The sequence below is a fragment of the Sus scrofa genome, chromosome 4 (genome assembly GCF_054392235.1).
Source record: "Sus scrofa isolate SSC_HxYL_T2T_F1_AM1 chromosome 4, Sscrofa_HxYL_maternal_Yorkshire_Landrace_v2.0, whole genome shotgun sequence".
NCBI lineage: Eukaryota > Metazoa > Chordata > Mammalia > Artiodactyla > Suidae > Sus > Sus scrofa.
In genome coordinates this window covers 82,102,298-82,125,224 of record NC_139386.1, presented here as the reverse complement: position 1 = coordinate 82,125,224, position 22,927 = coordinate 82,102,298, and the positions used below count along the sequence as shown (strand labels likewise).

At 48.6% G+C, this 22,927-nt stretch overlaps 1 protein-coding gene across 20 annotated transcripts in view; it reads right to left on the bottom strand.

Annotated features, from left to right (window-relative positions):
* Nucleotides 1-22,927, bottom strand: part of ST18 (ST18 C2H2C-type zinc finger transcription factor) — a 300,959-nt gene that overhangs the window by 218,200 nt on the left and 59,832 nt on the right. For 6 of the 20 annotated variants that reach the window (XM_085022393.1, XM_085022392.1, XM_085022388.1 and 3 more), the window contains exon 3: nucleotides 5,179-5,294. The exons of the other annotated variants lie outside the window; for them this stretch is intronic. The gene's annotated coding sequence lies outside the window, so the exon portion shown is untranslated. The remainder of the gene's footprint in view (nucleotides 1-5,178; nucleotides 5,295-22,927) is intronic. 20 annotated transcript variants of the gene reach the window in all.

Here is a 22,927-nt window from a genome sequence, read left to right as displayed (position 1 = left end):
TCTTTAAGCTTAGGCAGTTCCCTTTATTTGGATAGAGAATCGATGGTTCCTGGCCAGTATGCTCCTGAAATTAATTGACCTTCACTTTTCAAAGAAGAAGCAAGAAGTGGATGGGGGAAGCAGTTATACAAAAAGACAATATCGAATCAATAAGCGTCCTGATGTCTGATCATACCAAAGCGTCTAAGATGATTCACTAGTCTTGAAGGGGGATGGGAAAGTATTAGCGAAATCAACAGATTGATCCAGGCATATGGGCGTCCTGGAAGGCGGCTGAGAGTGGGAGAGGAGAGGGAAAGGACATGGAAAACAGGGCCGTGTCGCTTGGTTCACTCACTGCCAACACACTGAAAAACACAGGCTGGAGAGCCCACCGTTTAAATGGGATGACATTTAAGTAATTCCTTTTGTTCATGTTTTTGAGACTTCTCCATAATTCATCAAGCAGGATGACTTCTTTTGCATATTTCCATGCCTTTTAAAAACTTTTTTCACCCAATTTCAAACCTGAATATTGGGCATAGAAGTGAAACGACGCAGAAAAGGATTAGGAGGATGAAGAGGATGAAGGAGTTAACATCTTCAAGAATAAATTCTTTCATGATGGAAAAAAGCTGGTATTTGGGATCCTGCTGGGAGGTGGGATATTATTTCTGGATTTCCCTTATTAGTGATCATTTTAACTGATTAAGGATCAGTTCTCTACTTCCATCTCTGCAACTCCAAGCATTTGTTGCTTTCACACTTTTTTTTTTTCCTTTTCTTTTAGGATGAAATCCAAAAGGTCTGAAGATGGTTTTTCTATAGGTTTTGCTTCAGTCTTAGGTTAATTCTATTTATATTCTTTGCACTTTGAATCAATATTCTGGTTCTGCATTTTGAAAATAAGACCTAGCTTTTAATTTATCAAAAGAGGAAGAAGACTATAAAAGTCAGATTTTATTTCATGCCTATTCAATTGAGTTGTGAGTATGAATTTGGAATGTTTTCCCAGTCAGTTCAAACCAATCAGCAGATGCATTAATGGTCCTTTCCATATAATGTGATGCCATTTCTCAGACAATTGAGAATTAAATCTCCATGTCGGTATGGGAGGTATATTGCATAAATATAAATAATGCAGGCTACCATATTCTTAAAAGTGGGTAAAATCGTGGTTATCGAGCAGGTTTGCCTGAAGTCAAGTCAACCACGAAATACCTGACTGACACCAAGCTGCTGCGGCCAGGGTGCTTCATGCAAATGCCATCCCTATCAGTTTGTGTCATTAGGCAAACTTACCTTCTGTTTGCCTTCACTTCCTCATCTATAAAGTTCCACAACCTTGGTGAAATCTTGGCTTATAAACATAGGATTGTTGTGGAATTAAGTGAGTTAATACTTAGGACAATGCCTGGCACACACACAGGAAGAGTTCAGTTCCTGTTGGGTGTTACTATGTGGCCCATTCCCCCACCCCTGCGAATTCTGCAAATATAATTTTCAGTGCCCTTCTGTGTGCTTTGCTAGGAATGCAAGCAATCCTTGATGCACGGCTTTAAACTTGAGTTATTCAGACTGAAAGTATTTGGTAGGTGGCACAGGCTGTTCCTTCCAGCACTTGGAGCCAGCAGCACACAGACCACCATGAAGACTCATCTTTGCACTTGTTGTCTTTGGCACCAAGACCCTCACCCGCCACCTCAGCCCAAGCTTCTCTTCCCCCGAAACCCCAGACCCTGTCTGTTCCTGAGACACCTGTTCCTTTCCCACAGTGAGACCTATCTCCTTTGCGTTCATGTTCTGTCTTTTGTTTTGTATATTTTGAGGCTGTGTGTTAAAGAGTGTAGACAGCGATTCCACATTTTCCTGGTGGATTAGCTCATTTTCGGATTATTTAGGGCTCTCTTCCAAGCTATTTCCTTTTATCTCTGTGTCATGCTCAGCCTGGTCATTAATAACAATTATATCAGGTTGGTTTGAATTGCTCCCACCATGGACAGCTCCAGGCCCCGTATTTTTAACTGTGCTGCGGTTAAATTGGCAAGGTACTCTGCTCTTACGGTGAGATCAGAATTTGCTTGTTAACATTTCAGCGAGCATTGCTTTTTCATTCATACATTCAACACTTACTAAGCACATGATGAGCCTCAGCTACATGAGAAAGACAAAAAAAGGGCCCCTCCCAGCCCTCAGCTTGGTTAAAACCCAGAAAAGCAGAAGAATTCAAGCGCTTTTTTCCCCTTAGGGTTATATCAATATTCATTCTACAAGTTACCATGGTGGATATTATTCGTGTGCGTGTATGTAGTTTTTCTGTAATTTCAGAACTTTTATGGCAACCATGACCCAGTTTAATCAAAGCAGAGCTAGTCTTGATCTGTGCTTTAAGCATGTGCGTGCAAAGATTGCTCTGCAAAATGGGGCATTAAAGGGATCATTGGCCAAGGCCACAACATGAGAGAGGCTGCCATGTTTCTTCAAGATCCTGATAAGCTGCAGGCTGTTGGCCTCAGAGATCACATCCTTTCTGTCGAGCCTTCACCTTTCATCACACCTGTACAGCGATGTGGACATTATTATTCAACACATGAACCTGGTCTTTCGACTGTAGTTGCAGACAATCTCCACTCTTCACTAAGCTTGTCAAACAAGGACTGAAGCAAAGACGCATTGACAATTAGGTGATACACCCTTGTCATTGCATGGTCCCTCCACACAGCCATTTCTTCTTTAACTGCTAGCCTTTGCCTCTCTCTCTTCATATGCTCTCGTAGCCTGGCCCAGATCAAAAAGACACTGGGATGAGGAAATCAAAGATTTCTCAAGACCAAAAAAGGAGAAGGACCCTGCTCCTGGGTGAGCTCGACCAAGTCTGAGGACCAGGGTCCAAGGTCCTTCAAAATCCCCCCTCCCGGGACTGCTGAGTTCAAACATGTGTGCATGGTTGATTCATGTGCCAGAAGAGAACCTGGAAACACCAATTTGTGCTGAAGCCCTTCAGACACGGAAAGAAGTAACAGATGGACTCATGAAGAGGAAAGGAAGGCATTTCCAATGTTCTGTTGTCGTTCTGACCAAATCTCCCAACAGGCACTTTTCACTCAGTTGAGAGATATCATCAGACACTTGACGGCTTGTTAAGTGAGTTAATGATCTTTTCTTCTCAAGGCTGTGGCAGTGGTGGTGATGCAATTGTCCCAAAGTGTTGTCATCCTCCACCTATAGCATCTACGGCTTTACATTTCTTCAAGTGTCATTTACTCCCGTAGAACCTGCCTTCAGGCATTTTTTTCACACATGCGCAGAAAAATGTGATGATGGAAGAATGAACACAAACTCAGAAAACCCAACATTTACAAAATTCTCTGTATAATGAGCACCCGCAACAACTTCTGCCAATTGTTATATATCTTACAGATGTAAAGTCTGAATTTCAAGGAGTTTGGGTTTAAAATACATACACTACTTTATATAAAATAGATAGCCCACCAGAACCTACTATATAATGCAGGAAACTATACTCAGTATCTTGGAATAACCTACAATGAAAGAGAATGTAAAAAAAGAATATGTATGTATATCTGTATATATATATACACACACATATATAATATTCATATATATTTACATATGAATCACTTTGCTGTACACCTAAACCTAACACAACATTGTAAATCAACTACATTTCAATAAAAATAAAAAAGTTAAGAAATTTAGTTTGAATCTCAGCAAAGCTAAGCAACTTACTTAGGGTGGAGGCAGAACCAGGACTCCACAGACTCATTCTTCCCACTCGGTTACTACAAACCAGCCCCAAACTGGAGGGTATGATTGTACCACCTTAGAGTAAAAACCAGGAATTGAGTTAAGAGCTGGGAACCTACTCTATACAAAAGTTTAAAAAAATGGTGACGTTCCTGGCAAAAAGAGTCCCTCCTGAAATTATAAGACTAAAAAGTGTTCTAAGCATAGTATGCAATAGTAAATTTCCTTATAGTTTCTTTGATTCTTTCAGAAACAGAAACTTTTTTAAAAAACCCCTAGATTATTTTCATGACTATACTGTAATAGAGCAATAAAGATAATAGTTTGCAAATATTTAATACTTATTAAGTGCCAAGCACAGTTTTACGTGAGTTTCATGAATTATCTCGTCAGCGGCAATGCCCTTGAACAAATCATCACTGTTTGCACTTTCCAGATGAAATAAATGGGACTCAGGGGGCGGGGGGACTTGTCCAGAATCCTTCTGTCTCTAGGAGGTCTGGGCAAGACTTGAACTCGGGGGCTCCACCGCAGGACCATAGCCAGAGCACATCTGTCCCTCAGCCCAGTCCCTCAGCACCTCCCCCACCTGCCCAGGCCAGCCCTCCTCCGCCTCACCGCTGCACGCTGTCCTCACCGCCCAGTGCCAGCACTGTCCATGCACAAGTGCCCCTCCACAGCGGACACGCTGTGCCGGCTCTCTAACACATGCTTCTCCCCCTCCTCAGAGGCCCCCAGCTTCTCATCACACTCAGAGGGCACCTGCCATCCTCACCTGGGCCAAGCCCGCCGACGAGATCCGGTTCCCTTCTCTCTCCCCAACCTCATTTCTGTTCCAACCGCCTGGACTACAGCCCCTCCTGAAAGAAGCCTCGTCAGTGTCCCTCAGTAAATGCAGGCAGTGCACCAGACCCCCACTTTACTGGCGGTTTCCTGACTCCGCTCTTGTCTTTGACATTGAGGGTTGTTACCTGATATTTCCTTATTGTTTGTCTTTATTTCCTGATTTGTCCATCACTTTATTATTGGAAAGGAACCATGGGAGCAGCACCTTTGTGTCACTCACTAGCCTCTATCCCTAAGACCCAAAAAAGTACCAGGAAAATGTGAGACTCAAGAAATGTGGATTAAATGAACTGATTTTTTCCAATATCTTTAGGATAGATATTTAGAAACTGTAATCACTACCAGATCAAAGGGCATGAAAGTCATTGATATATATTGAAATTTTCTTCCCCCCAAACTTGTGTGATGAACATTATTCCACATTTGAATCGTCAAAAACATTATAGGATCCAACCAAGGAAAAGGAGGGGCAATGATTGTGTGACCTATAGACCAATTAGTATTTGGCCGCCTCTCCTAAGCTTTTTTGTTTTTTTTCAGTGCAACTAGTAGTTGAAGTTAAGGAGTAAGTTTTAAAAATCTTACCAAACTAGTAGCCTTTGGAGCAAGGGAATGACCATTAAGATATGGTGCTTGAGCCATCAGCCACTGGCGCCTCCTGTTTCCCGGTTTGTGATTCTAAACCCCACTGGAACCCAGCTCTGGAGGAGGAAAACAAAAGACTGCAATGTTTTCTTGACTTTGGAAACCCTTTGATGAACTTGCATAAATTAGTAGCCTAGAGAAGCTTATTGAGAAGATACCTGAGCTAGTGTTTCTGCAGAATCACAGTATCACTTGCACTTGGGAGTTTAAATGCTAAGATAAGGTCTTGGCTCTCTCTCTATTTTCTAAGGCCTGAGATCACATATTCTGCCCTGCAGGTAAATGTGGTCTGGCCCCATGAGATTTGCTGTCTAAGAATGCGTTAGACGCCCGTCTCCTGCGGAAAATGCCGAGGCAAGTGGGCACAGAGAACCCCTGCCTGTCAGTGGGCACGTTGATTCTTTCCTTAAGTGTCTCATCCCAACACGCAAATTAGAAGGAAAAAACTATTTATCGTCAGAAAAACCAGTGTCAGAAAAACTGCTGTTCAGTTTCTAAAAGATGGAAAATAGTCTTAAATGTTTTGACAGAGAACAAAATTCACAAACAAATGGAGAATTTGTGAATAACAACAAAATTTGGAGAAATGTTACAACCCAAAAATGTTCACCAGCTGCTTAGAATTCAAAATTCTGGTGTTTCCTGTGGATCCCTTCTTTGCACAGCACAATGATTACAGCAGCAAATGGAGACCTTGAGAGGGAGGGGGTGGGCTGGAGCGACAGTCACTAAGGGACCCCAAACACATCCTGCCGAGACCTAGTGGGCATCTACGCTCCACTCCTGAAAAATCCGAGCCGGGGTTCTCAGCTAGGGGGCAGCCCACCACCCAGTGGTGACTCGAGGGTCAGGCTCCCCCGGGGGCAGCCCCTCACTCACCTCACCTGTGCTCAGATGACCAGAGGGGTCGAGAATCAGGGCGCACAGGCCCACTCCGCATCCTCAGCCTTGGCGGACCCACCCCTTCCACTCGCATCTATTCCTCTGCCAAGAAACGGTCCCCAGACCACAGCCCAGAGCAAAGAGGACAAGTGAGGGCTGTCCTTGGCCGAACGATCAGGACTCCGTGACCACCAGTTACCAAGAAGAGGAAGACATTCTCATGATCCAACACCAGGGAGAGAGATGCATAACTGAATGTAAATACCCCTCGGGAGTTCCCGTCATGGCTCAGTGATGAACGAATCTGACTAGGAACCATGAGGTTTCGGGTTCGATCCCTGGCCTCGATCAGTGGGTGGAGGATCTGGCGTTGCCGTGAGCTGTGGTGTAGGTCTCAGACACAGCTCAGATCCTGAGTTGCTGTGGCTGTGGCGTAGGCCGGCAGCTGTAGCTCCAATTAGACCCCTAGCCTGGGAACCTCCATATGCCGCAGGTGCAGCCCTAGAAAATACACAAAGCCAAAAAAAAAAAAAAAAAACCATAAAATAAATAAATACCCATCAGAGACTAGATAGAAGGAGCTCTGCTTCTCCGCTGGGGCAGAAATTGCCAGTCGCCCCCCAAATCAATACTCCCCTATCATTATCACCCTAGAACCCCTGAATTTTAACCACAGGGGTTCCAGGGAACCATGTTCCAGCCTCCCTCCCAGTGAGCTGTGAGCTGGTTACTAAGTTGTGGCCAGACGCAGGAGCAGCGGTGGGTCATTTCCAAGTCAGGATGTTCCCAGAGACTCTCTCCTCCTTCCCACCTACTCCCCTTCCTCTAAGGCGGGCGGCAGAAGCCAGGCACACTGAAAGCCTCTGGGGCCAGGCCGATGAGGGCACAGCACTGCACCAGGAGCAAGAGGATTCTGAGGACAGACGAGCCCCCTCATGCCGACCGTTAAATGAGAGAGAAGCACACTTCTATCTTGTTTAAATCACTGTTTTTTGTAAATCTCCATTACAGATGCCAAACCTATAACTAATACATATGGCAAACAATATGGAATTCTGCTCATCCCCCGTTCAACATTTAAAATGCCGTAAAAAGGGAATGAAAAAAAGGAACTCGGCCAAAGATAGAAAATAGAAATGTATTGATTCCAATCACCCAACACGAATTGAACTGGATATTAATTCATTAAGCGTGTGGCTATCGAAGGTGAGATAATAATTTTTAAAAATAACCATCATCCTGAGCAAGGGCTAAATTCATTCTCATGAAGTTCATGAAAAATGCTCCTTGGTCTATTTTCACAGTCACCTACACATGTCCTGGAGGCTCCCTCTGTGCCTCCGGGGTAGAATGTGGCCATGCCAGCCAGGATGACACCGGCCTCGCAGGCCAGTGCAGACCTCAGACCCCACTCAGCACAGGCCCCCTCCTGCGGGTCAGCTGGTAGACCGGCCCTCGATGTGAACCACAGCGGAAGCGAAGCCGCAGCCACGGGAGCAGCATGGCTCAGATGGGAATTGGGGCCGTGAGAGATGGTTAGCGCTGCTGCTGCTCAGGGCAGGGATGGGAGGTGCCTGCAGCCAGCGGAGGGTGCCTGGCTCTGACCAGGAGGAGGGCACATGAGGAGCCCACGTGGCCTGAGCCCAGAAACGGACAAGGGGGTGAGGCACAAGGCCTTTGGTTAGGATGCTTACTAGGTGTATGTGTGTGTGTGTGTGTGTGTATGAGTGAATGTGTGCTCGTGTGTGTGTGTGCATGGTTGTGTGTGTGTGCATATAAGTGTGCATGAGTGTGTGCACATATGTGTTGCATGAGTGCATGCGCTGTGTGCTCAGTTGTGTGCATGAGAGTGTGTGCATGCATGACTGTGTGTACATGAGTGTATCGATGAGCGAGTGCATGGGTGTGAGTGTGTGTGTGTACTCATGAGTGTGTGTGTGCCCCATACCTGCTTTCTTACATGAGCCCTTAGAGGGGCAACCACAGTCGACCACGTCCCATGACTTACCCAGAGGTATGGCCTCTCCTCGTCTTGTGACATAGACATCTGTGCAAATTTAAGCTTTTCCAGAACTTCTTAGACAAACTTTGCTAGGAGTTTGCAGGTGATGAAGCTGAACTCTGGTATTACTGAAGGATCACAATCCTAGCAGCAAGCTCCTGGGTCCAGGCTGAGTGTCCCAGGGGCTTCTTACCAGCAGCCCCACCCCTTCCCCTGGGGGACTCAGAGGCTGTCCGTGGCCACGCAGCCTACTTTTCTATCCATATAAATCACCTCTTGAATTTTTTCCCTCTGTGATAAGCTAAGTAAATTGATCCAGTCACATCTAAAAAAAAAAAAAGAACTTATCTCTATGTCTTAATTTACCAAATACAGTATATTTTTATACTAGGGTCACGCACAGCCTCTGGAGTCCACAAAAGTGGATTAAAATCCTAATGCAAAAGAGCCAACACGTCTGTGCCCCCTCGCTTTATATGTGTATTACCTCAGCACATTCACAAAGAAATCGCAGGCTCCATCGTCACCTTGCTGTTCAGATGGGACTCAAGCCTACGCTCTCCACTCTCAGGGGCCACACATCCCACCCACACCCATGTCACCTCCACCTCTGCCCACGAGCCATGGGGTTCTGAACTCCCAGCTTCCCAGGCCAAAGGAGGGTGAAAATAGCATCAACCCCACAATAATACTGAGAGCATTTAAAAAGCTAATCCAGGAGTCCCCTTGGTGGCTCAGCAGGTTAAGGACCTGACATAGTGTCCATGAGGACACAGGTTCAATCCCTGGCCTCATTCAGTGGGTTAAGGATCTGGCGTTGCCATAGCTGGGGTGTAGGTCACAGATGTGGCTCGGATCCCACATTGCTGTGGCTGTGGTGTAGGCCAGCAGTTGCAGCTCCCATTCGACCCCTAGCCTGGGAACTTCCATATGCTGCCAGTGCGGCCGTGAAAAGAAAATAAAAATAAAAAGCTGATTCCTATAAAAGTTCTGAGGATAACTCCTGGCATATAGAAAATGACCACAAAGTGTCAAATAAAAATATACTATTTGAGGGAAACCCATCCCCCTGACCGTCATGGGCATCAGGTTATTGCTGAACATTCACTGAAGCCATCCAGCCTCCAGGTGTGACAAATCATGCATGTGGAGGAAAGATAGCAAGCAATAGATGCTGTCAAGGCATTGTGTTGATCTGAGGTGTGATCCTGCCACTGTAATTCTGCAAGAAAATGTCCTTTTCTTGAGACGCATGCTGAAGGCTGTGGCATGATATGCTTTAAAATTCTCCAGCTGGGGGGCAGGCACATAAGTGTTTGTGGCACAATGTTCACTGGAATTGTTTCAAAACGAGTCATTAAGAGAATAAAAGGGAACTCCAGGGAAAGGGTGGTGGGGCTGGTTCCTCCCTGGGGAGAGCCGGGCCTGGGGTCGTGGGCCCTGGAGAGGCTGGGGACAGGGACACAGCGAGCGGGCCAGGTGGGTTCTCCCTGCCCACCTGCAGCAGCACTGCTCCGCGTGGGGAGGAGGGGAGCAGCACACAGCAGCCCCCCCCCCCACTGGGGGCCCCCTCTGTCGCTTCCCAGCATGAGTCTGCCCCTCCCCAAAGCCACCCCTTCCAGTTCATGATATCCAATCGCATCACGGCCACCTTTGGTTCCACTCTTATACCTACCAGCTCCAAATCACTTCCCTTCATTTCCAGAAGGTTTAGCTCTTGGCTTCCAGTCACTAAGACCATCACACCTGCCTGATTTTTGTTGATGTCAGCACACGTACCCCTGCTTCCTCCTTGAGTCCTCTGCTCCCATGACCCTGTCACCCACCTTTGCTGGCAGCCACCACCCCCAGCCCGGCAAAGTCAGGAGCAGTGACTCCCCCGCACCCACAGCCACGTTCGTCGGTGCCTGACTAGCTGCCGTCCCCTCCCCAGCACCCCACCCACCTTCCGCGTCTCCCCGCTCCAGGAACCCCAGCATCCCGATGTCTTCAGGCTCCTCCTTCCCTACATCAAGTTCCAGGGTCAATTAGTCCAACAAAGCCCTTAGATATACGGCCCACTCTCTTGCTTTTCCCTCATTTTGTTGGATTTGTTTGGCAAAACCACCCAATTCCATCCACCCTAAACCTTCAGGCCCCTGATCTAGACCCACCCTGAACCTTCCTGCCCCTGATCCAAACCCATCCTGAACCTCCTGCCACTGCCTCCATGTGGCTGAGGGCGGTTAGACACAGCCCTGCTCACTGGGCTCCCGCTGAATTCAACAACCAGTCGTCGCGCCCACCTCTCCTCACCATCTCCAAATACCCCCTCACCTGCCTCAGTCCCAGCTGGTGGCCTCACTCCTACCTCACTGAGAAAATGCCAGCATTCAAAGGGACCCTCAGAGGCCATGTACTGGGTCGGGGAGTGTCTCCCCCAACCTCACATGGACCCAGAACCTGTGAACATGGCCTTGTCTGGAAGTACAACCTCTGTTCAGATGAGGCCATGTTGCAATAAGGGTCCCGCATAAGTCCAGGAGGACTGGTGTCCTTAGAAGGGGACAGACGCAGGCATGGAGAGAAGGCCATGTGACAATGGAGGCAGGGAGAGTACCTACAAGCTAGCAGATGCTGAGGGTCAGCACCAAGCACTGAAACCAGGACAGGCAGGGCACAGACTCCCCCTCAGAGTCCCCGATGGAAAGAACCCGCTGAGACCTGACCCCAGACCTCTTAGCCCTGGGCTGTGAGAGAATTAAATTCCATCACCGTAAGCCCCGGTGCGGTACTTCACACAGCGGCCCTGGGCAGCTCACAGACTGACCACACAGCCACAGCATCTGTCTCCTCGGACCTTGCCTGCCCTCTGGGGAGCACAGACAACCTGCAGGCTCCCTGGGAAGCCCAGCCCACTCCTCCGTCACAGGTGATTACAGAACAGCGCACGCAGTCCCTGTGCTGCCAGCTGTCCCTGTGGATTCTCTCTTCCATATGGAGCTGTGTGTATAGGTTCATCCCAAACTCATTTATCCCTCCCCACCCCTTTCCCCTTTGGTAACCACAAGTTTGTTTCCAAAATCTGTGAGTCTGTTTCTGTACTATATAAATAAGTTCACTGGTGCCATATTTTAGATTCCACATATACGTGATCTCAAATGGCATCTATCTTTCTCTTTCTGACTGACTTCACTTAGTATGATAATCTCTAGTTGCATCCATGTTGCTTCAAATGGCTTTATTTCATTTTTTAAGGCTGAATAATATTCCATCCTTTATAGGTGCCACATCTTCTTTATCTATTCATCTGTCAATGCACATTTAGGTGGTTCCACATCCTGGCTACAGTAAATAGTGCTGCAATGAACATAGAGGTGCATGTGTCTTTTTGAATTGTGGTTTTGTCCGGATGCATGCCCAGGAGTGGGACTGCTGGATCACATGGTAGTTCTCTATTTAGTTTTCTGGGGAACCTCCACAGTGTTTGCACCAATTCACATTCCCACCAACAGGGAAGGAGGGCTCCCTTGTCTCCACACCCTCTCCATCCAGCATTTGTCATTTGCAGACTATTTGATGATGGCTATTCTGACAGGCGTGAGGGGGTACCTCATTGTAGTTTGGATTTGCATTTCTCTAATCGTTAGTGATGTGGTCTCCTCTGTCTCATCGTCTTTGCCCAGCAGTTTGGGGGCGGGGGGGAGTGTAAATGGGGCAGAACAGAGGGAGGCAGCCGAATGCACCTGTGGGTTAGGAAATGAGCACACCTCACGTACTTCTGGAACCTGTCCCAGCTAACGGAGTCCTCCCCTCCTTATCAGATGGCTCCAGACTCTTCCCGCCAGCAGGCATGGTGCACATGCGGTGCAGAACACAGGGCTTGTTTGCCTGCCTCTCGTGTGTCTCTCTGCTGTGTTCTGTGTAGCTCTGCCTCTCAAACTAGACAGACACCCCTGGAAAGGAGGGGTCTTCACTTTCACCACCTGCCTCCCAGGACTTAGCAAATACTTCACAACTACTGAAAAGATGTACAAATGGATTGGTGTCTATCAAACAGCCTCTCGTGCAGCCTATTATAGGTACACACCACACATACTCTAAACTGGCCGTGTTGTCTTGTGCCATCCCCCCAAAGCAAAGATTCTTGGATTCCGCTCATAACTGCAACATAATAACTCATTCCGTTAATAATTATCATACTCTGCTGGGCAGATTGTACCAGATCCTGGAATGTAATCAATTAATATTGAGCACTGGGTGTTATTAGTATGTGTTCTTGCTAATCAGGACGAGCATTCTCCCATCTGAGGCCAACCTGTAAGCATTTTCTTAAATCTTTCTTGAACTGCCTTCCCAGCTGGTGATACTATGTTCCAAGCCCGTTACACGCAAAGCACATTGGTCAGGTCTAAAGAGCTCATTAGCCCTGCCTTCTCCCTGAAAAAAAATTCATGAAATTCAAAGTAATACAATCTTATGAACATACTAAGTAAATTCTGAGAGCTATACTTTGCATTTTTTTAAAGATACCAAAAAAGTTATGGATTCACCCCAGTCATCTCTGCTGAAACTTTGATGTTTCCTAGGGCGTTGCGATTAAATAGCATTTAGAGATTCTGATTTGGGGATTGTTTGCCGTTTCTTCCTTTCAAAGCCCCGAACCTCCGGCTCTCAAAACTGGCAGAGGCGCCCATCCATTTAAGCCTCTATCAGATTACCAGGACCGTGTGATGTAGCCACAAAGCTGCACAACACGCCGGCTGTCTGCGCCCAGTACAAAGCGGCTCAGACATAAATAGGGCTAGAGGCGCGTTTGGATGGCAGAGGGCAGCCTCCTGCTTCATCCTCACGGAAACGCGGCCCTGGTTTAGTACAGATAGGGTTTACTGGCAAAAAAAGCAGAAAATAGAAACACCCTGTTATCATCGAGTTAAGTGGTGGGACGGTCAGACATGAAGCACGGAGCTCAAGGAAACCTTGCGGCTTAATCTTGAAGGCAAGGAATGTCCTTTGTAGTGTGTCGAGGCATTTCACTCTTTATTTTTATTTTTTGTGTGGCAGAGCAGCTCATTTGCTTGGAATCACTGAGACACAAAACGTCTTGTCCCAAGACACTGAGGCGAGAGAGAGAGGAGGGAAGGAAAGGGAGAAAGGCAGAGGGGAAGGTTCCCCAGCAGGGAAACAATCGTGAGTCTTGTCTGCTCGGGGGGGGGGGGGGGGGGGGGGCAGGAGGGAGACACTCTCCTCCAGGGAAACCTTCTTACCCTGTATTATTATTATTATTATCGTCATCATCATCATCATTATTTTGGTAGGGATAGAGAACAGGAGAGTTTGCAGGAAAGAAAAGCTGGTAAATGCTCAGATCCCGAGGTCTGGCACAGAGCCACCGGGAGAGGGGAGTGCAGGGGACACCCCTGGGGACACACCTAGGGACCCCCCCTGGGGACACAGCCCCCCACAAGAGGCCCCTGAGCAAAGTGATCATCACGCTCGTGGGTAACACTAAGGACCCGAGTTCCAGCAAAGCCCCCCATTGCAAAGTCCGTGTTCTCTTCCGGACCAGTGACCCAGAGGTGGCCACTTAACGTTCACCCTTGTTCAAGCTCGAAGGGAGGAGTGGCTTAAAGGGAGACTTGCAGGTCAGGCTGGGGCTTCACCTCCTCGTGGCCATGTCACAGGGCCTCAGGAGAGGGCGGCTCAGGATGCGCGGCCGTGAGCCACCCAGAGGAACGACCCTGTGACTCCCAGCATTTTCCTGGCTCCTTCTCCAGGAAGAACACACAGAAGGAAACATTTTAAAAGTTCTCCCCATGCTCTGCTAAATATGTCAACACATAAAAAGATCTAAAAAGACATCGATGGCTGCTCTCACCGGGATGATGTGTAACCTTTAACCACTGTCAACAACAGAAATGAGCCTTTATCCCATGCTTGACGTGCTGGGCACACCTCCCCTTCAGATACATCAAGTTTACAAATCAGGACTGAATTTTTAGAAACATTAAGTGGGATCATAAGGTTGAAAGCTGCATGCAAGGGACTCGTTACTACTCATTTCTATTTCCTGGAAACTGATGTTCCAACCCCGTTCTCTCTTGCAGGAATCAAAGTCTTGATTTTAGGAGCAGTAACTCTACATGCCTCCTGGATGTTATATTCCTAGTATCTTATCCGACAATTTCTAGATCATGTTCAGGAGCAAGGCAGTCAGGGAGCTCCATGATCTCTGGCTGCAATTCCCCTTCCCACCTCATCGCCCCCCAACTTCCCACTGCACCCATCTGCCCAGTATGTGTGTGTGTGTGTGTGTGTGTGTGTGTGTGCGTGCACGCACGCACGCACACACACACACACACACACACACACAATGGCATACCTGCCCCCTTAATATTCCCTGGCCAGGCAGGCATTCCCTTTCATACCTACACACCTTAACCCACGTCATCTCCATGTCTGCAAGGCTCCGGCTCCTCTGTCCTTCTGACCATCTGTCCAGAGCCTAAGCTTCTTCAGTGACTAAGTGGGGGCCTCTCCAACCTGCCTTTCCCCAAATGTAATTTTTTTTTGTCTTTTTGCTATTTCTTTGGCCTGCTCCCGTGGCATATGGAGGTTCCCAGGCTAGGGGTCGAATCGGAGCTGTAGCCCCCGGCCTACGCCAGAGCCACAGCAACGCGGGATCCGAGCCGCGCTGCGTGCGACCTACACCACAGCTCAAGGCAACACCAGATCGTTAACCCACTGAGCAAGGGCAGGGACCGAACCCATAACCTCATGGTTCCTAGTCGGATTCGTTAACCACTGTGCCACGTCGACGGGAACTCCATCCCCAAATGTAATTTTAATGGTTTTTTTTTAAAAAAAACTTTTGCATGTTCACACTCCTCCTGCAAAACCTCTCATCTCTCCTATGTGCCCTGGTTTTACGTGTGCGTGTGTGTGTGTGTGTGTGTGTGTGTGTGTGTGTGTGTCTATATCTCCACCACCAGAGCCCTTACCAATACAGATCATGCCACCAGCCCCTTTGCATTGTGAAGGGACTGTGAGCAGCGTGTCAGGAAACACACTTGGAACTGCGGGAGAATATGAGAGAAACTGCACTTACACTCAGCTAGTTCATTTGAAGAGAAACTCCCTGTTATTAGTGCTTACACCTTACACTGGATAAGTTATTACATTAAATCTTCCCCATAACCCTTCACCCATTTAACGATAGAAAAGTGAGACTCAGAGAGGTTAACTGTATCCAGTGGGAAAAAAATATTTGCAAGTGATATGACTGATAAGGGGTTAATATACAAAACACATAAATAGGTCATACAATTCCTTTCAAAAAAGCAAACAACCCGGAGTTCCTGTTGTGGCTCAGTGGTAACGAACCCGACTAGTATTCATGACAATGCAGGGTCAATCCCTGGCCTCACTCAGTGGGCTAAGGATCCAGCATTGCCGTGAGCTGTGGTGTATTTGCAGGTGTGGCTCAGATCCGGTGTTTCTGTGGCTGTGGTGTAGGCCGGAAGCTGCAGCTCCAATCAGACCCCTAGCCTGGGAACCTCCATATGCCATGGGCTCTGCCCTGAAAAGAAAAAAATAAATGAAACAGTTTAAAAAGGGCAGAAGACCTGAAAAGACATTTTCCAAAGAATATGTACAGATGGCCAACAGGCACATGAAAAGCTACTCAACATCAATAATCATCAGAGAAATGCAAATCAAAGCCATGATGAGGAATCACCTCACGCCTGTCAGAAGGGCCATCATCAAAGTCTACAAATAACAAGTGTTGGTGAAGACGTGGAAAAAAAGGATTAATGTAGCCACTGTGGAAAACAGTATACAATTTCCTAAAAAAACCTGAAAATAGAACAACCATATGATCCAGCAATCCCACTCCTAGGCATATATCTGGAAAAAACAAAAACACTAATTTGAAAAGATACATGCACCCCAATGTTCATAGCAGCACTAGTCACAATAGCCCAGATGTGAAAGCAATCTAAGTGTCCATTCACACAGGAACGGATGAAGAAGATGTGGTACATATATACAATGGAATACTATTCAGCCATAAAAAAGAATGGAATTTTGCCATTTGCGATGACATGGATGGACCTACAGGTCCATCTTATACTTAAAGAAATAAGTCAGATAAAGACAAATACTGTTATCACTTACATCTAAAAAATAAAATGAATGAATATAACAAAACAGAGAACAAACTAGTGGTTGTCAGTGGGGAGAGGGGAGAAGGAGGGGCAAATATGGTTAAGGGATTCAGAGATATAAACTCCTAATATAAAATAAAAAAATAAATAAGCTACAACATACATCATACAGCACAGGGAACAGAGCCAATGTTTGCAATAACTTTAAATGGAGTATAATCTATAAAAATCAATTATACTTCAATTTTAAAAAGTGAGGTTAACTATAAATAATTCACATCTAGGCTGCTCGTTGGCCAGATTAAACTGGAAAGACAGAATAAACCTGTAGGTAGAAGCTGGCAGAGATGAACTGGTTTTCTCATAAAACCCCATCATGCCGGAGAAATGCACAGCTGGCCACTGCGGCTCTGTGCATGGCTAGCACAGCTATGAAGATAAGTTCCAGGCCAGAACCCCAGGGCCTCCCACTCTGCCAGGCTTCTCCTGCTCCCTGGCCCTCTCACGAGGCTCACCTATAAACGATGCAGGAATCGGGACGTTTCCCAGCTTGTGTGTTAAAGCACAATCTCCCTCCCCCCAAAACTAATGCAAGGAAGCAAACCTGCAAACATGATTTGCACTTGGTTCACTGAAGGAAGCCCAGTCCTATAGCTGCAGGTGCTCCCATGCCTGCTGAAGGCCCTGTCCAGGGTGCTGCAGAGAGCTTTCCTACCCAAATAGGAAAGCCTGTCACTGTCAGCTACATCCTAGGAAAGGGGCCTCAGAGCTCAGCCCCTCCCCTGAGGCTCGAGAGCATCCTGGGTCATCACACCCTCTGCCCCAGAAATGCACGCCTGGGATGCGATGGTGCAGGAAGAACCCAAAATGTAGATGAAGATATGCAAAAACACTCACCATCTTTATCACAGAAAATCTGCAGGCAATGGAAATGTCCAACAACAACAGGGCCAAGCGACCGAATAGCAAGGCCACTCCCTCCCGCTTGGAGCACTCTGGGCCATGTGGACAGTGCAGCCAAAGGACAGAGAATGGGATCAGGGCCAGGAGGACCCAGCACAGCAGGTGCGAGGAGAACCCTGCACAGCAGGTGCGGGGAGGACCCAGCACGGCAGGTGTGCAGGCACAGATCTTTCCTTGGACAGGTGGTGATGAGGTCTTGTGAGTGGCGGGATACAACTAGGCTGGGATGGGAGAAATCAAGGGTGCAGGCGAACTTCACACCCTACAAACGCCTCCTGTCTGGGTGTGCACCTGGGGCGAGGAGGTCTCGGCAGAACTGGCCAAGACAATGGAAATGTCCCCCGCCTGCCTGTGGCGCAGTGACACAGAACCAGACATACCTCCCTGGCCTGTCTTTCCAGACAGAGTGCTCTCTCTGGGCGACAGACAGGTGCTGAACGTGTGCGTCGTAGAGGAGACAAATGATGGTCTAAAACGGGCAGGCCTGGTGCTGTGCAGGATGTCAGGATGGGGACGGGTGACGTTTAAACCCTGACATTGGCCTTTTTTCTAGGCACCTCAGCGTCAAGGTGGGAGCCCTCCCTTCATGACTGTCCCCTCGTCCCCCAGGCAAACACCTGCTTTGTGCCGAGCTAAAACCCGACTTCCCAGCGTGTTAGGAGGCAAAGCAAAGATGCCAGCAGGGGAAACTCCCTATGAAAGTCCCAAACACACCCTCTACACATGTTGCTCCATCTTTGAAGAAAACCAAGGCACCCCCCCCACCATGTCCGCTTACCCAGTGCATTTAGACCTTCGTTAAAAGGAAAACAAAATAACCAGGAAATCTCTTAAAATCACAACTGCAAGAAAAAGCCTGAAAAAATGGTAGAAAGGTGTCCAGCTCTGACATTTGAGGGGAAGGCCCCCACCCCATCCTTTTGCCTGCTGTGAGCACTAGATTCTGAGAGGCCGTGACCTGGTGGGAAAGAGAACTGGTGGCCACAGTGGGCTCAACTCGGGAGCCCTGGCCCCATGGGCAGCCGCTGAGCAGTGGCCACAGACACGCATGCCCACGGGGCCCCAGGCACCATGAGCAGAGACACAGAAGGAGAGCTGCCCGCTAAGGGCATGAGGCTGGCCCGGCCCATCTGTCACAACCACCAGGTCCAAAGGCCACAGGTGCAGATGGTACTGAAGAGTAAAAATTGCACGCAGGCAGAGGCCGTTGCTAGAACAGGAAGAAGCAGGATCTAGGCCGGGCTCCAGCGCTCTATTCATCTTCAGCACCTGTTGCTTCTGCCTCTCTCTGCTGCCCTGTGAATGAGGCCCTTTTATTTATAGAAGACATGCATGCACCCAGACCGGCCTTTCGCCTACTGTGAACATGGCTGGTCCACCTTTGGTGCCTTCCCCAGCCAGCCAGCGGCCGGCTCCCTCCCAGGAGGTGCCAGGGTCCCTCCCCCTAGCCGGGACCCTGTTCGGCACCTCCTCTCCCAGCCCTGAACTCACAAATGTTTCTTTAACTCCAAGAGTGCAAATCACCCTGCTAAACAAGAGGTGAGAGTTTGGAAGAACTGCAAAACCTAGCCACCAACTGCCCCATCGCAGGCAAGGGAGGCAAACAGACACAGTGAGCCAAGGGCATTTTTAGTGTGAGAAGATGACAAAGTGTGAGAAAACGCAGGTGGTGGTGGGGTGTAGGTGGAGGTGCAGGTGGTGGTGGGGGGAGGTGGGGGCGCAGGTGGTGGGGGTGCCGATGGAGGTGGGGGTACAGGTGGTAATGGGGTGGAGGTGAGGGCACAGGTGGTGGGGGTGCAGATGGAGGTGGAGGTACAGGTGGTGATGGGGTGGAGGTGGGGGTGCAGGTGGAGGTGGGGGCACAGGTGAGGGAAGGTTCTTCAAGGATGAGAGGTCACTCTGCCTGGAAAGGAAAGATGTGGCTGGTAATTAGCAAGTGAGACGCCTTCTTGGAGTTTAAAAATGGACAGGAGTTCCTGCTGTGGCTCAGGGGGTTAAGAAACCGACACAGTGTCCACAAGGATGTGGGTTCGATCCCTGGCCTCGCTCAGTGGGTTAAGGATCGGTGTTGCTGTGGCTGTGGTATAGGCTGGCAGCTGCAGCTCAGATTCAACTCCTAGCCTGGGAACCTCCATATGCTACGGGTGTGGCCCTAAAAAGACAAAAACAGACAGGATCTTGCTGTGATTGGAGGAAACAATTCTAATGGGGAATTAATGGTCTTAGTAGGACAGATATATTCTGACATGGAACTGACTTTGGGTGGCAGAGTTCTGAGCAGCCGCTGGCCCTCCCGTGGGCCCCGAAGCCCCACTTTCTGTCCCCTCTCAGGGCCAGCTTTCTGTGCAGACATATGTTGATATTGTTAAGGATAATGTCCCCTTCTCTGCTCTTTTTGGAAAACACGCCAATGCTGCCCAGAGCTGGGACAGAGGCCTTTCAAGACCTGCGACCCGGGCAGGGAGTCCCTCAGGGCAGCCTGACAGCCCCCTACAAAATGCACTTCAGGGAGTTCCCGGGGGGGCTGGTGGTTAGAGGATGGGGCACTTTCACTTCCGCAGCCCAGGTTCAGTCCCTGGTCTGGGAACTGAGATCGCACACCAAGCTGCTGCATGCTGTGGTCAAAAAAAAAAAAAAAAAAAGGCATTTCGAGACTTATGGTCCCCAAAGGAGACAGTTTGGGGGGGGGTGGGGGGGATGCACTGGGGGTGTGGGATGGAAATCCTATAAAATTGGACTGTGATGATCATTGTACAACTATAAATGTAATAAATTCATTGAGTAATAAAAAAAAGGCATTTCAGTTTGTAAATTCTATTGCCCATTGACTTACCATGTGAAACATCTCTATGTGTTCTTCTAGAAAAAAACCTGTTATTTCAACATGCAAAAAAATCACACCCAACAGGATACTCATTTTACACATTTAAAGGAAATTAAAACTTTTTCAGGAACTGTTAGTAACACTCCTTGTCTAACACACACTCACACACGCATCCCTGGGTCCCTACCTCTCCCCACTTCAGAACAGAGGTCACAGGCTCCTGCCAAAAAACCTGAATGAACCCTCAGCAATCACACGGTTTTCCTGCTCACCATCAAGGCTGGTGGGGTCCCCTCATAGTGTCCCTAAGCCACCAGCCCTCCTCCAATCTCATGGGAGAGCATCACTGTCCAGCCAGAACATGGACGGCATCCCTGGGGTCCTCTCTCCCCCCAACAGCCATCCCGCCAGCAATTCCCGTTGCTTCCACCTACCCAGATCTCCCTGCATAGGCATCTGAGTTTGGGTCTTGCCATATTAGCCTTCCCTACTCCAATCTTCTTAACATTAAAAAAAAAAATGCTTTTAGAAAAACTTCACAAAGCAGATGGGGAAGCCAGGGGTCGAGGGGGAGGGAGGTGGCTGCAAAACATACAGAAAAATGTCATCAAAAGCTTCTTTAGCCATAACCTCCCCCCCCTCCCCCGCTGCCGCCCCAGATCTCATGTCTCGAGTCCGGCCTCCCCTCCCCTTCTCTGCACACTCAGCCCAGCGGGCTCTTATCTATAAGACAGAAACAGCCTCACAGATTTCAAAACCAAAGGGGGGACTCAGGGGGGGCAATAAACTGGGAAGATGGGATTAGCACATACACAGCACTCTGCACAAGCAAACGACTAACAAGGACCTGGTGTCCAGCAGAGGGAAGGCCACGCTCTGCTCTGGAATAACCTGTGCGGGGAAAGGGACATGGGATTAGAGCTGATTCACTCCGCTGTGCACCTGAGGCTGATCCGACAGTGTAACTCAACCCTACCCCGATAAAATGTATAAAAAACAAACCAAAGTACAAGCCCCTCTTCAACCTCCTCTTTTTTTTAACTTCTCAGAATTTTTTTTACATTGAATTCTCATGTCCATCCAGACACAGGAATTCCTATGTCGGAAAGACACGAGGAGGTTTCTCGAAGGCCCACCTTCTCCATGTGGCAGGGAGGGGGGGACAGGAAACTGAGCAGGAGTGAATGTTTTACACAAGGACTGGGGCACCGGCACCTGCCCCTCTGTCTGGACTCTGCCCCACATGCTGCACCCCCCCACACACTTGGCTCCCTCTTCAACCTACCACCGTTCAATGCATGGAAGCTGTACCTTCCCCCAAGCAGGGGCCTCGGTGCTCAGTGCAAACTGCTGGCTTTTGAAAATGTACATGCTGATCAACTCAAGGGAAGAGAGGCTACAGCAACCCAGCAGAGGAGACGGTTCCTGAGCGGGAGAGGATGGGATCGCAGAGGGGGACGTCCCGGGACACGTGTCCGAGAGTCAGACCCGACCAAGTGAGTCCCCAGGAAGTCTCATCCGAAAGCCTCTCACAGTGGGTGCCACGTGAGACTGCCCTGCCAGCTCCCCGGAGCCGGAGCAGTGAACGAAGATGTACACGCAGATCAGATAAGCGAGGACGATGAGCCCCGCATGCAGGTGACCTGGAAGAAGGACTTGCGAGAGACCTGGGAGGTTCACAGAACAGCCAGTGGAGCCAATGGAACCATCTCTCAGGAAGAGACGACGCGGGCACACGAGGACTATGCTTGATGAGCTCAGAGGTTCCAAGGGAGACAGAGCCTGACCCTGACCGTGGGTCTGTGAGACCAGCCCATCCAACAGGTGCTGCTGGGATCCAGACACAGAAACTGGGCCAAGAGCAGTGGCAACTTCAGACACTGCCTGGCTGGGTGCGTGTGGCTGGAGTGGTGAGAGAGGCAGTGCTCTCCGCAAAACGGGAAGTGTTCTCCCACTATGTGTCTCACGGGGGCTCCCGCCACTGGGCCAAGACAGGCTTTATCTAAACCTATGCAAACTTTTACCAAAGTACCAAAAATGGTGCATTGTTTATGGAAACTGAAAAGCGTGTGAGTGTACAGAACACGCAGGCCCACAGTGGTGCACATAACACAAAATGGGCACAAACAGAAAGAAAACGGTGAACAAAATCTAACTCTTAACATGGTTTTAAGGCACCTACACATCCACAACCCAAACAGGAAACAATTATGCCCCATAAATTACAAACTGTAAATCCCCAAGGACAGAGGCGCTGGGGTGGAGGGAACAGGCTGCCCTCCTGGCAGAAACCACACTCAGTGACTGCTGAAAAGAGCCTCCGATTTGATTCTTTGGGGGTGACCAAGGATCTTTAAATGGCACACAAGTGTGATCATCTGTGGCTATTGGCTCCATCGCATCGAGGTATCAGTTTTGATCAGGACCGACAATCTCCTTGAATGAACAATGCAGACATCCCTCCCTTATCTCCCTTCTTCTCTCCTCCCCTCCTCCAAGCTCTCCATCCTTATGAATAATAGCCGTGCATGGATCTGAGCTGAAAACACCTCTGTTTTACTGCGGTCTTTACAGCAGGCTCGCCTCGGCTCTGCCTTTAGAGGGATGGGCAGTCCATCCCAGGTCCCTTCGCCCCAGTCTCAGTGGCTGACCTCTGTCCTCAAAGGCTTTCTCCAACAACGAACATCCTTAGTTCATGGACTTTTAAGACAGTTTATTCATAGGAGAATCACATGAACAGCCTCTTGGCTGGGTGTTAAATTCCTGACCTGCACTTCCCTTTAAAATTTCCTTCACTGCCTTTTCCTCGAACCGTGCTGGGAAGCCTGAGACCAGCACGATTCCATCTCTCTGTCCTGAGTCCTCCCTCGG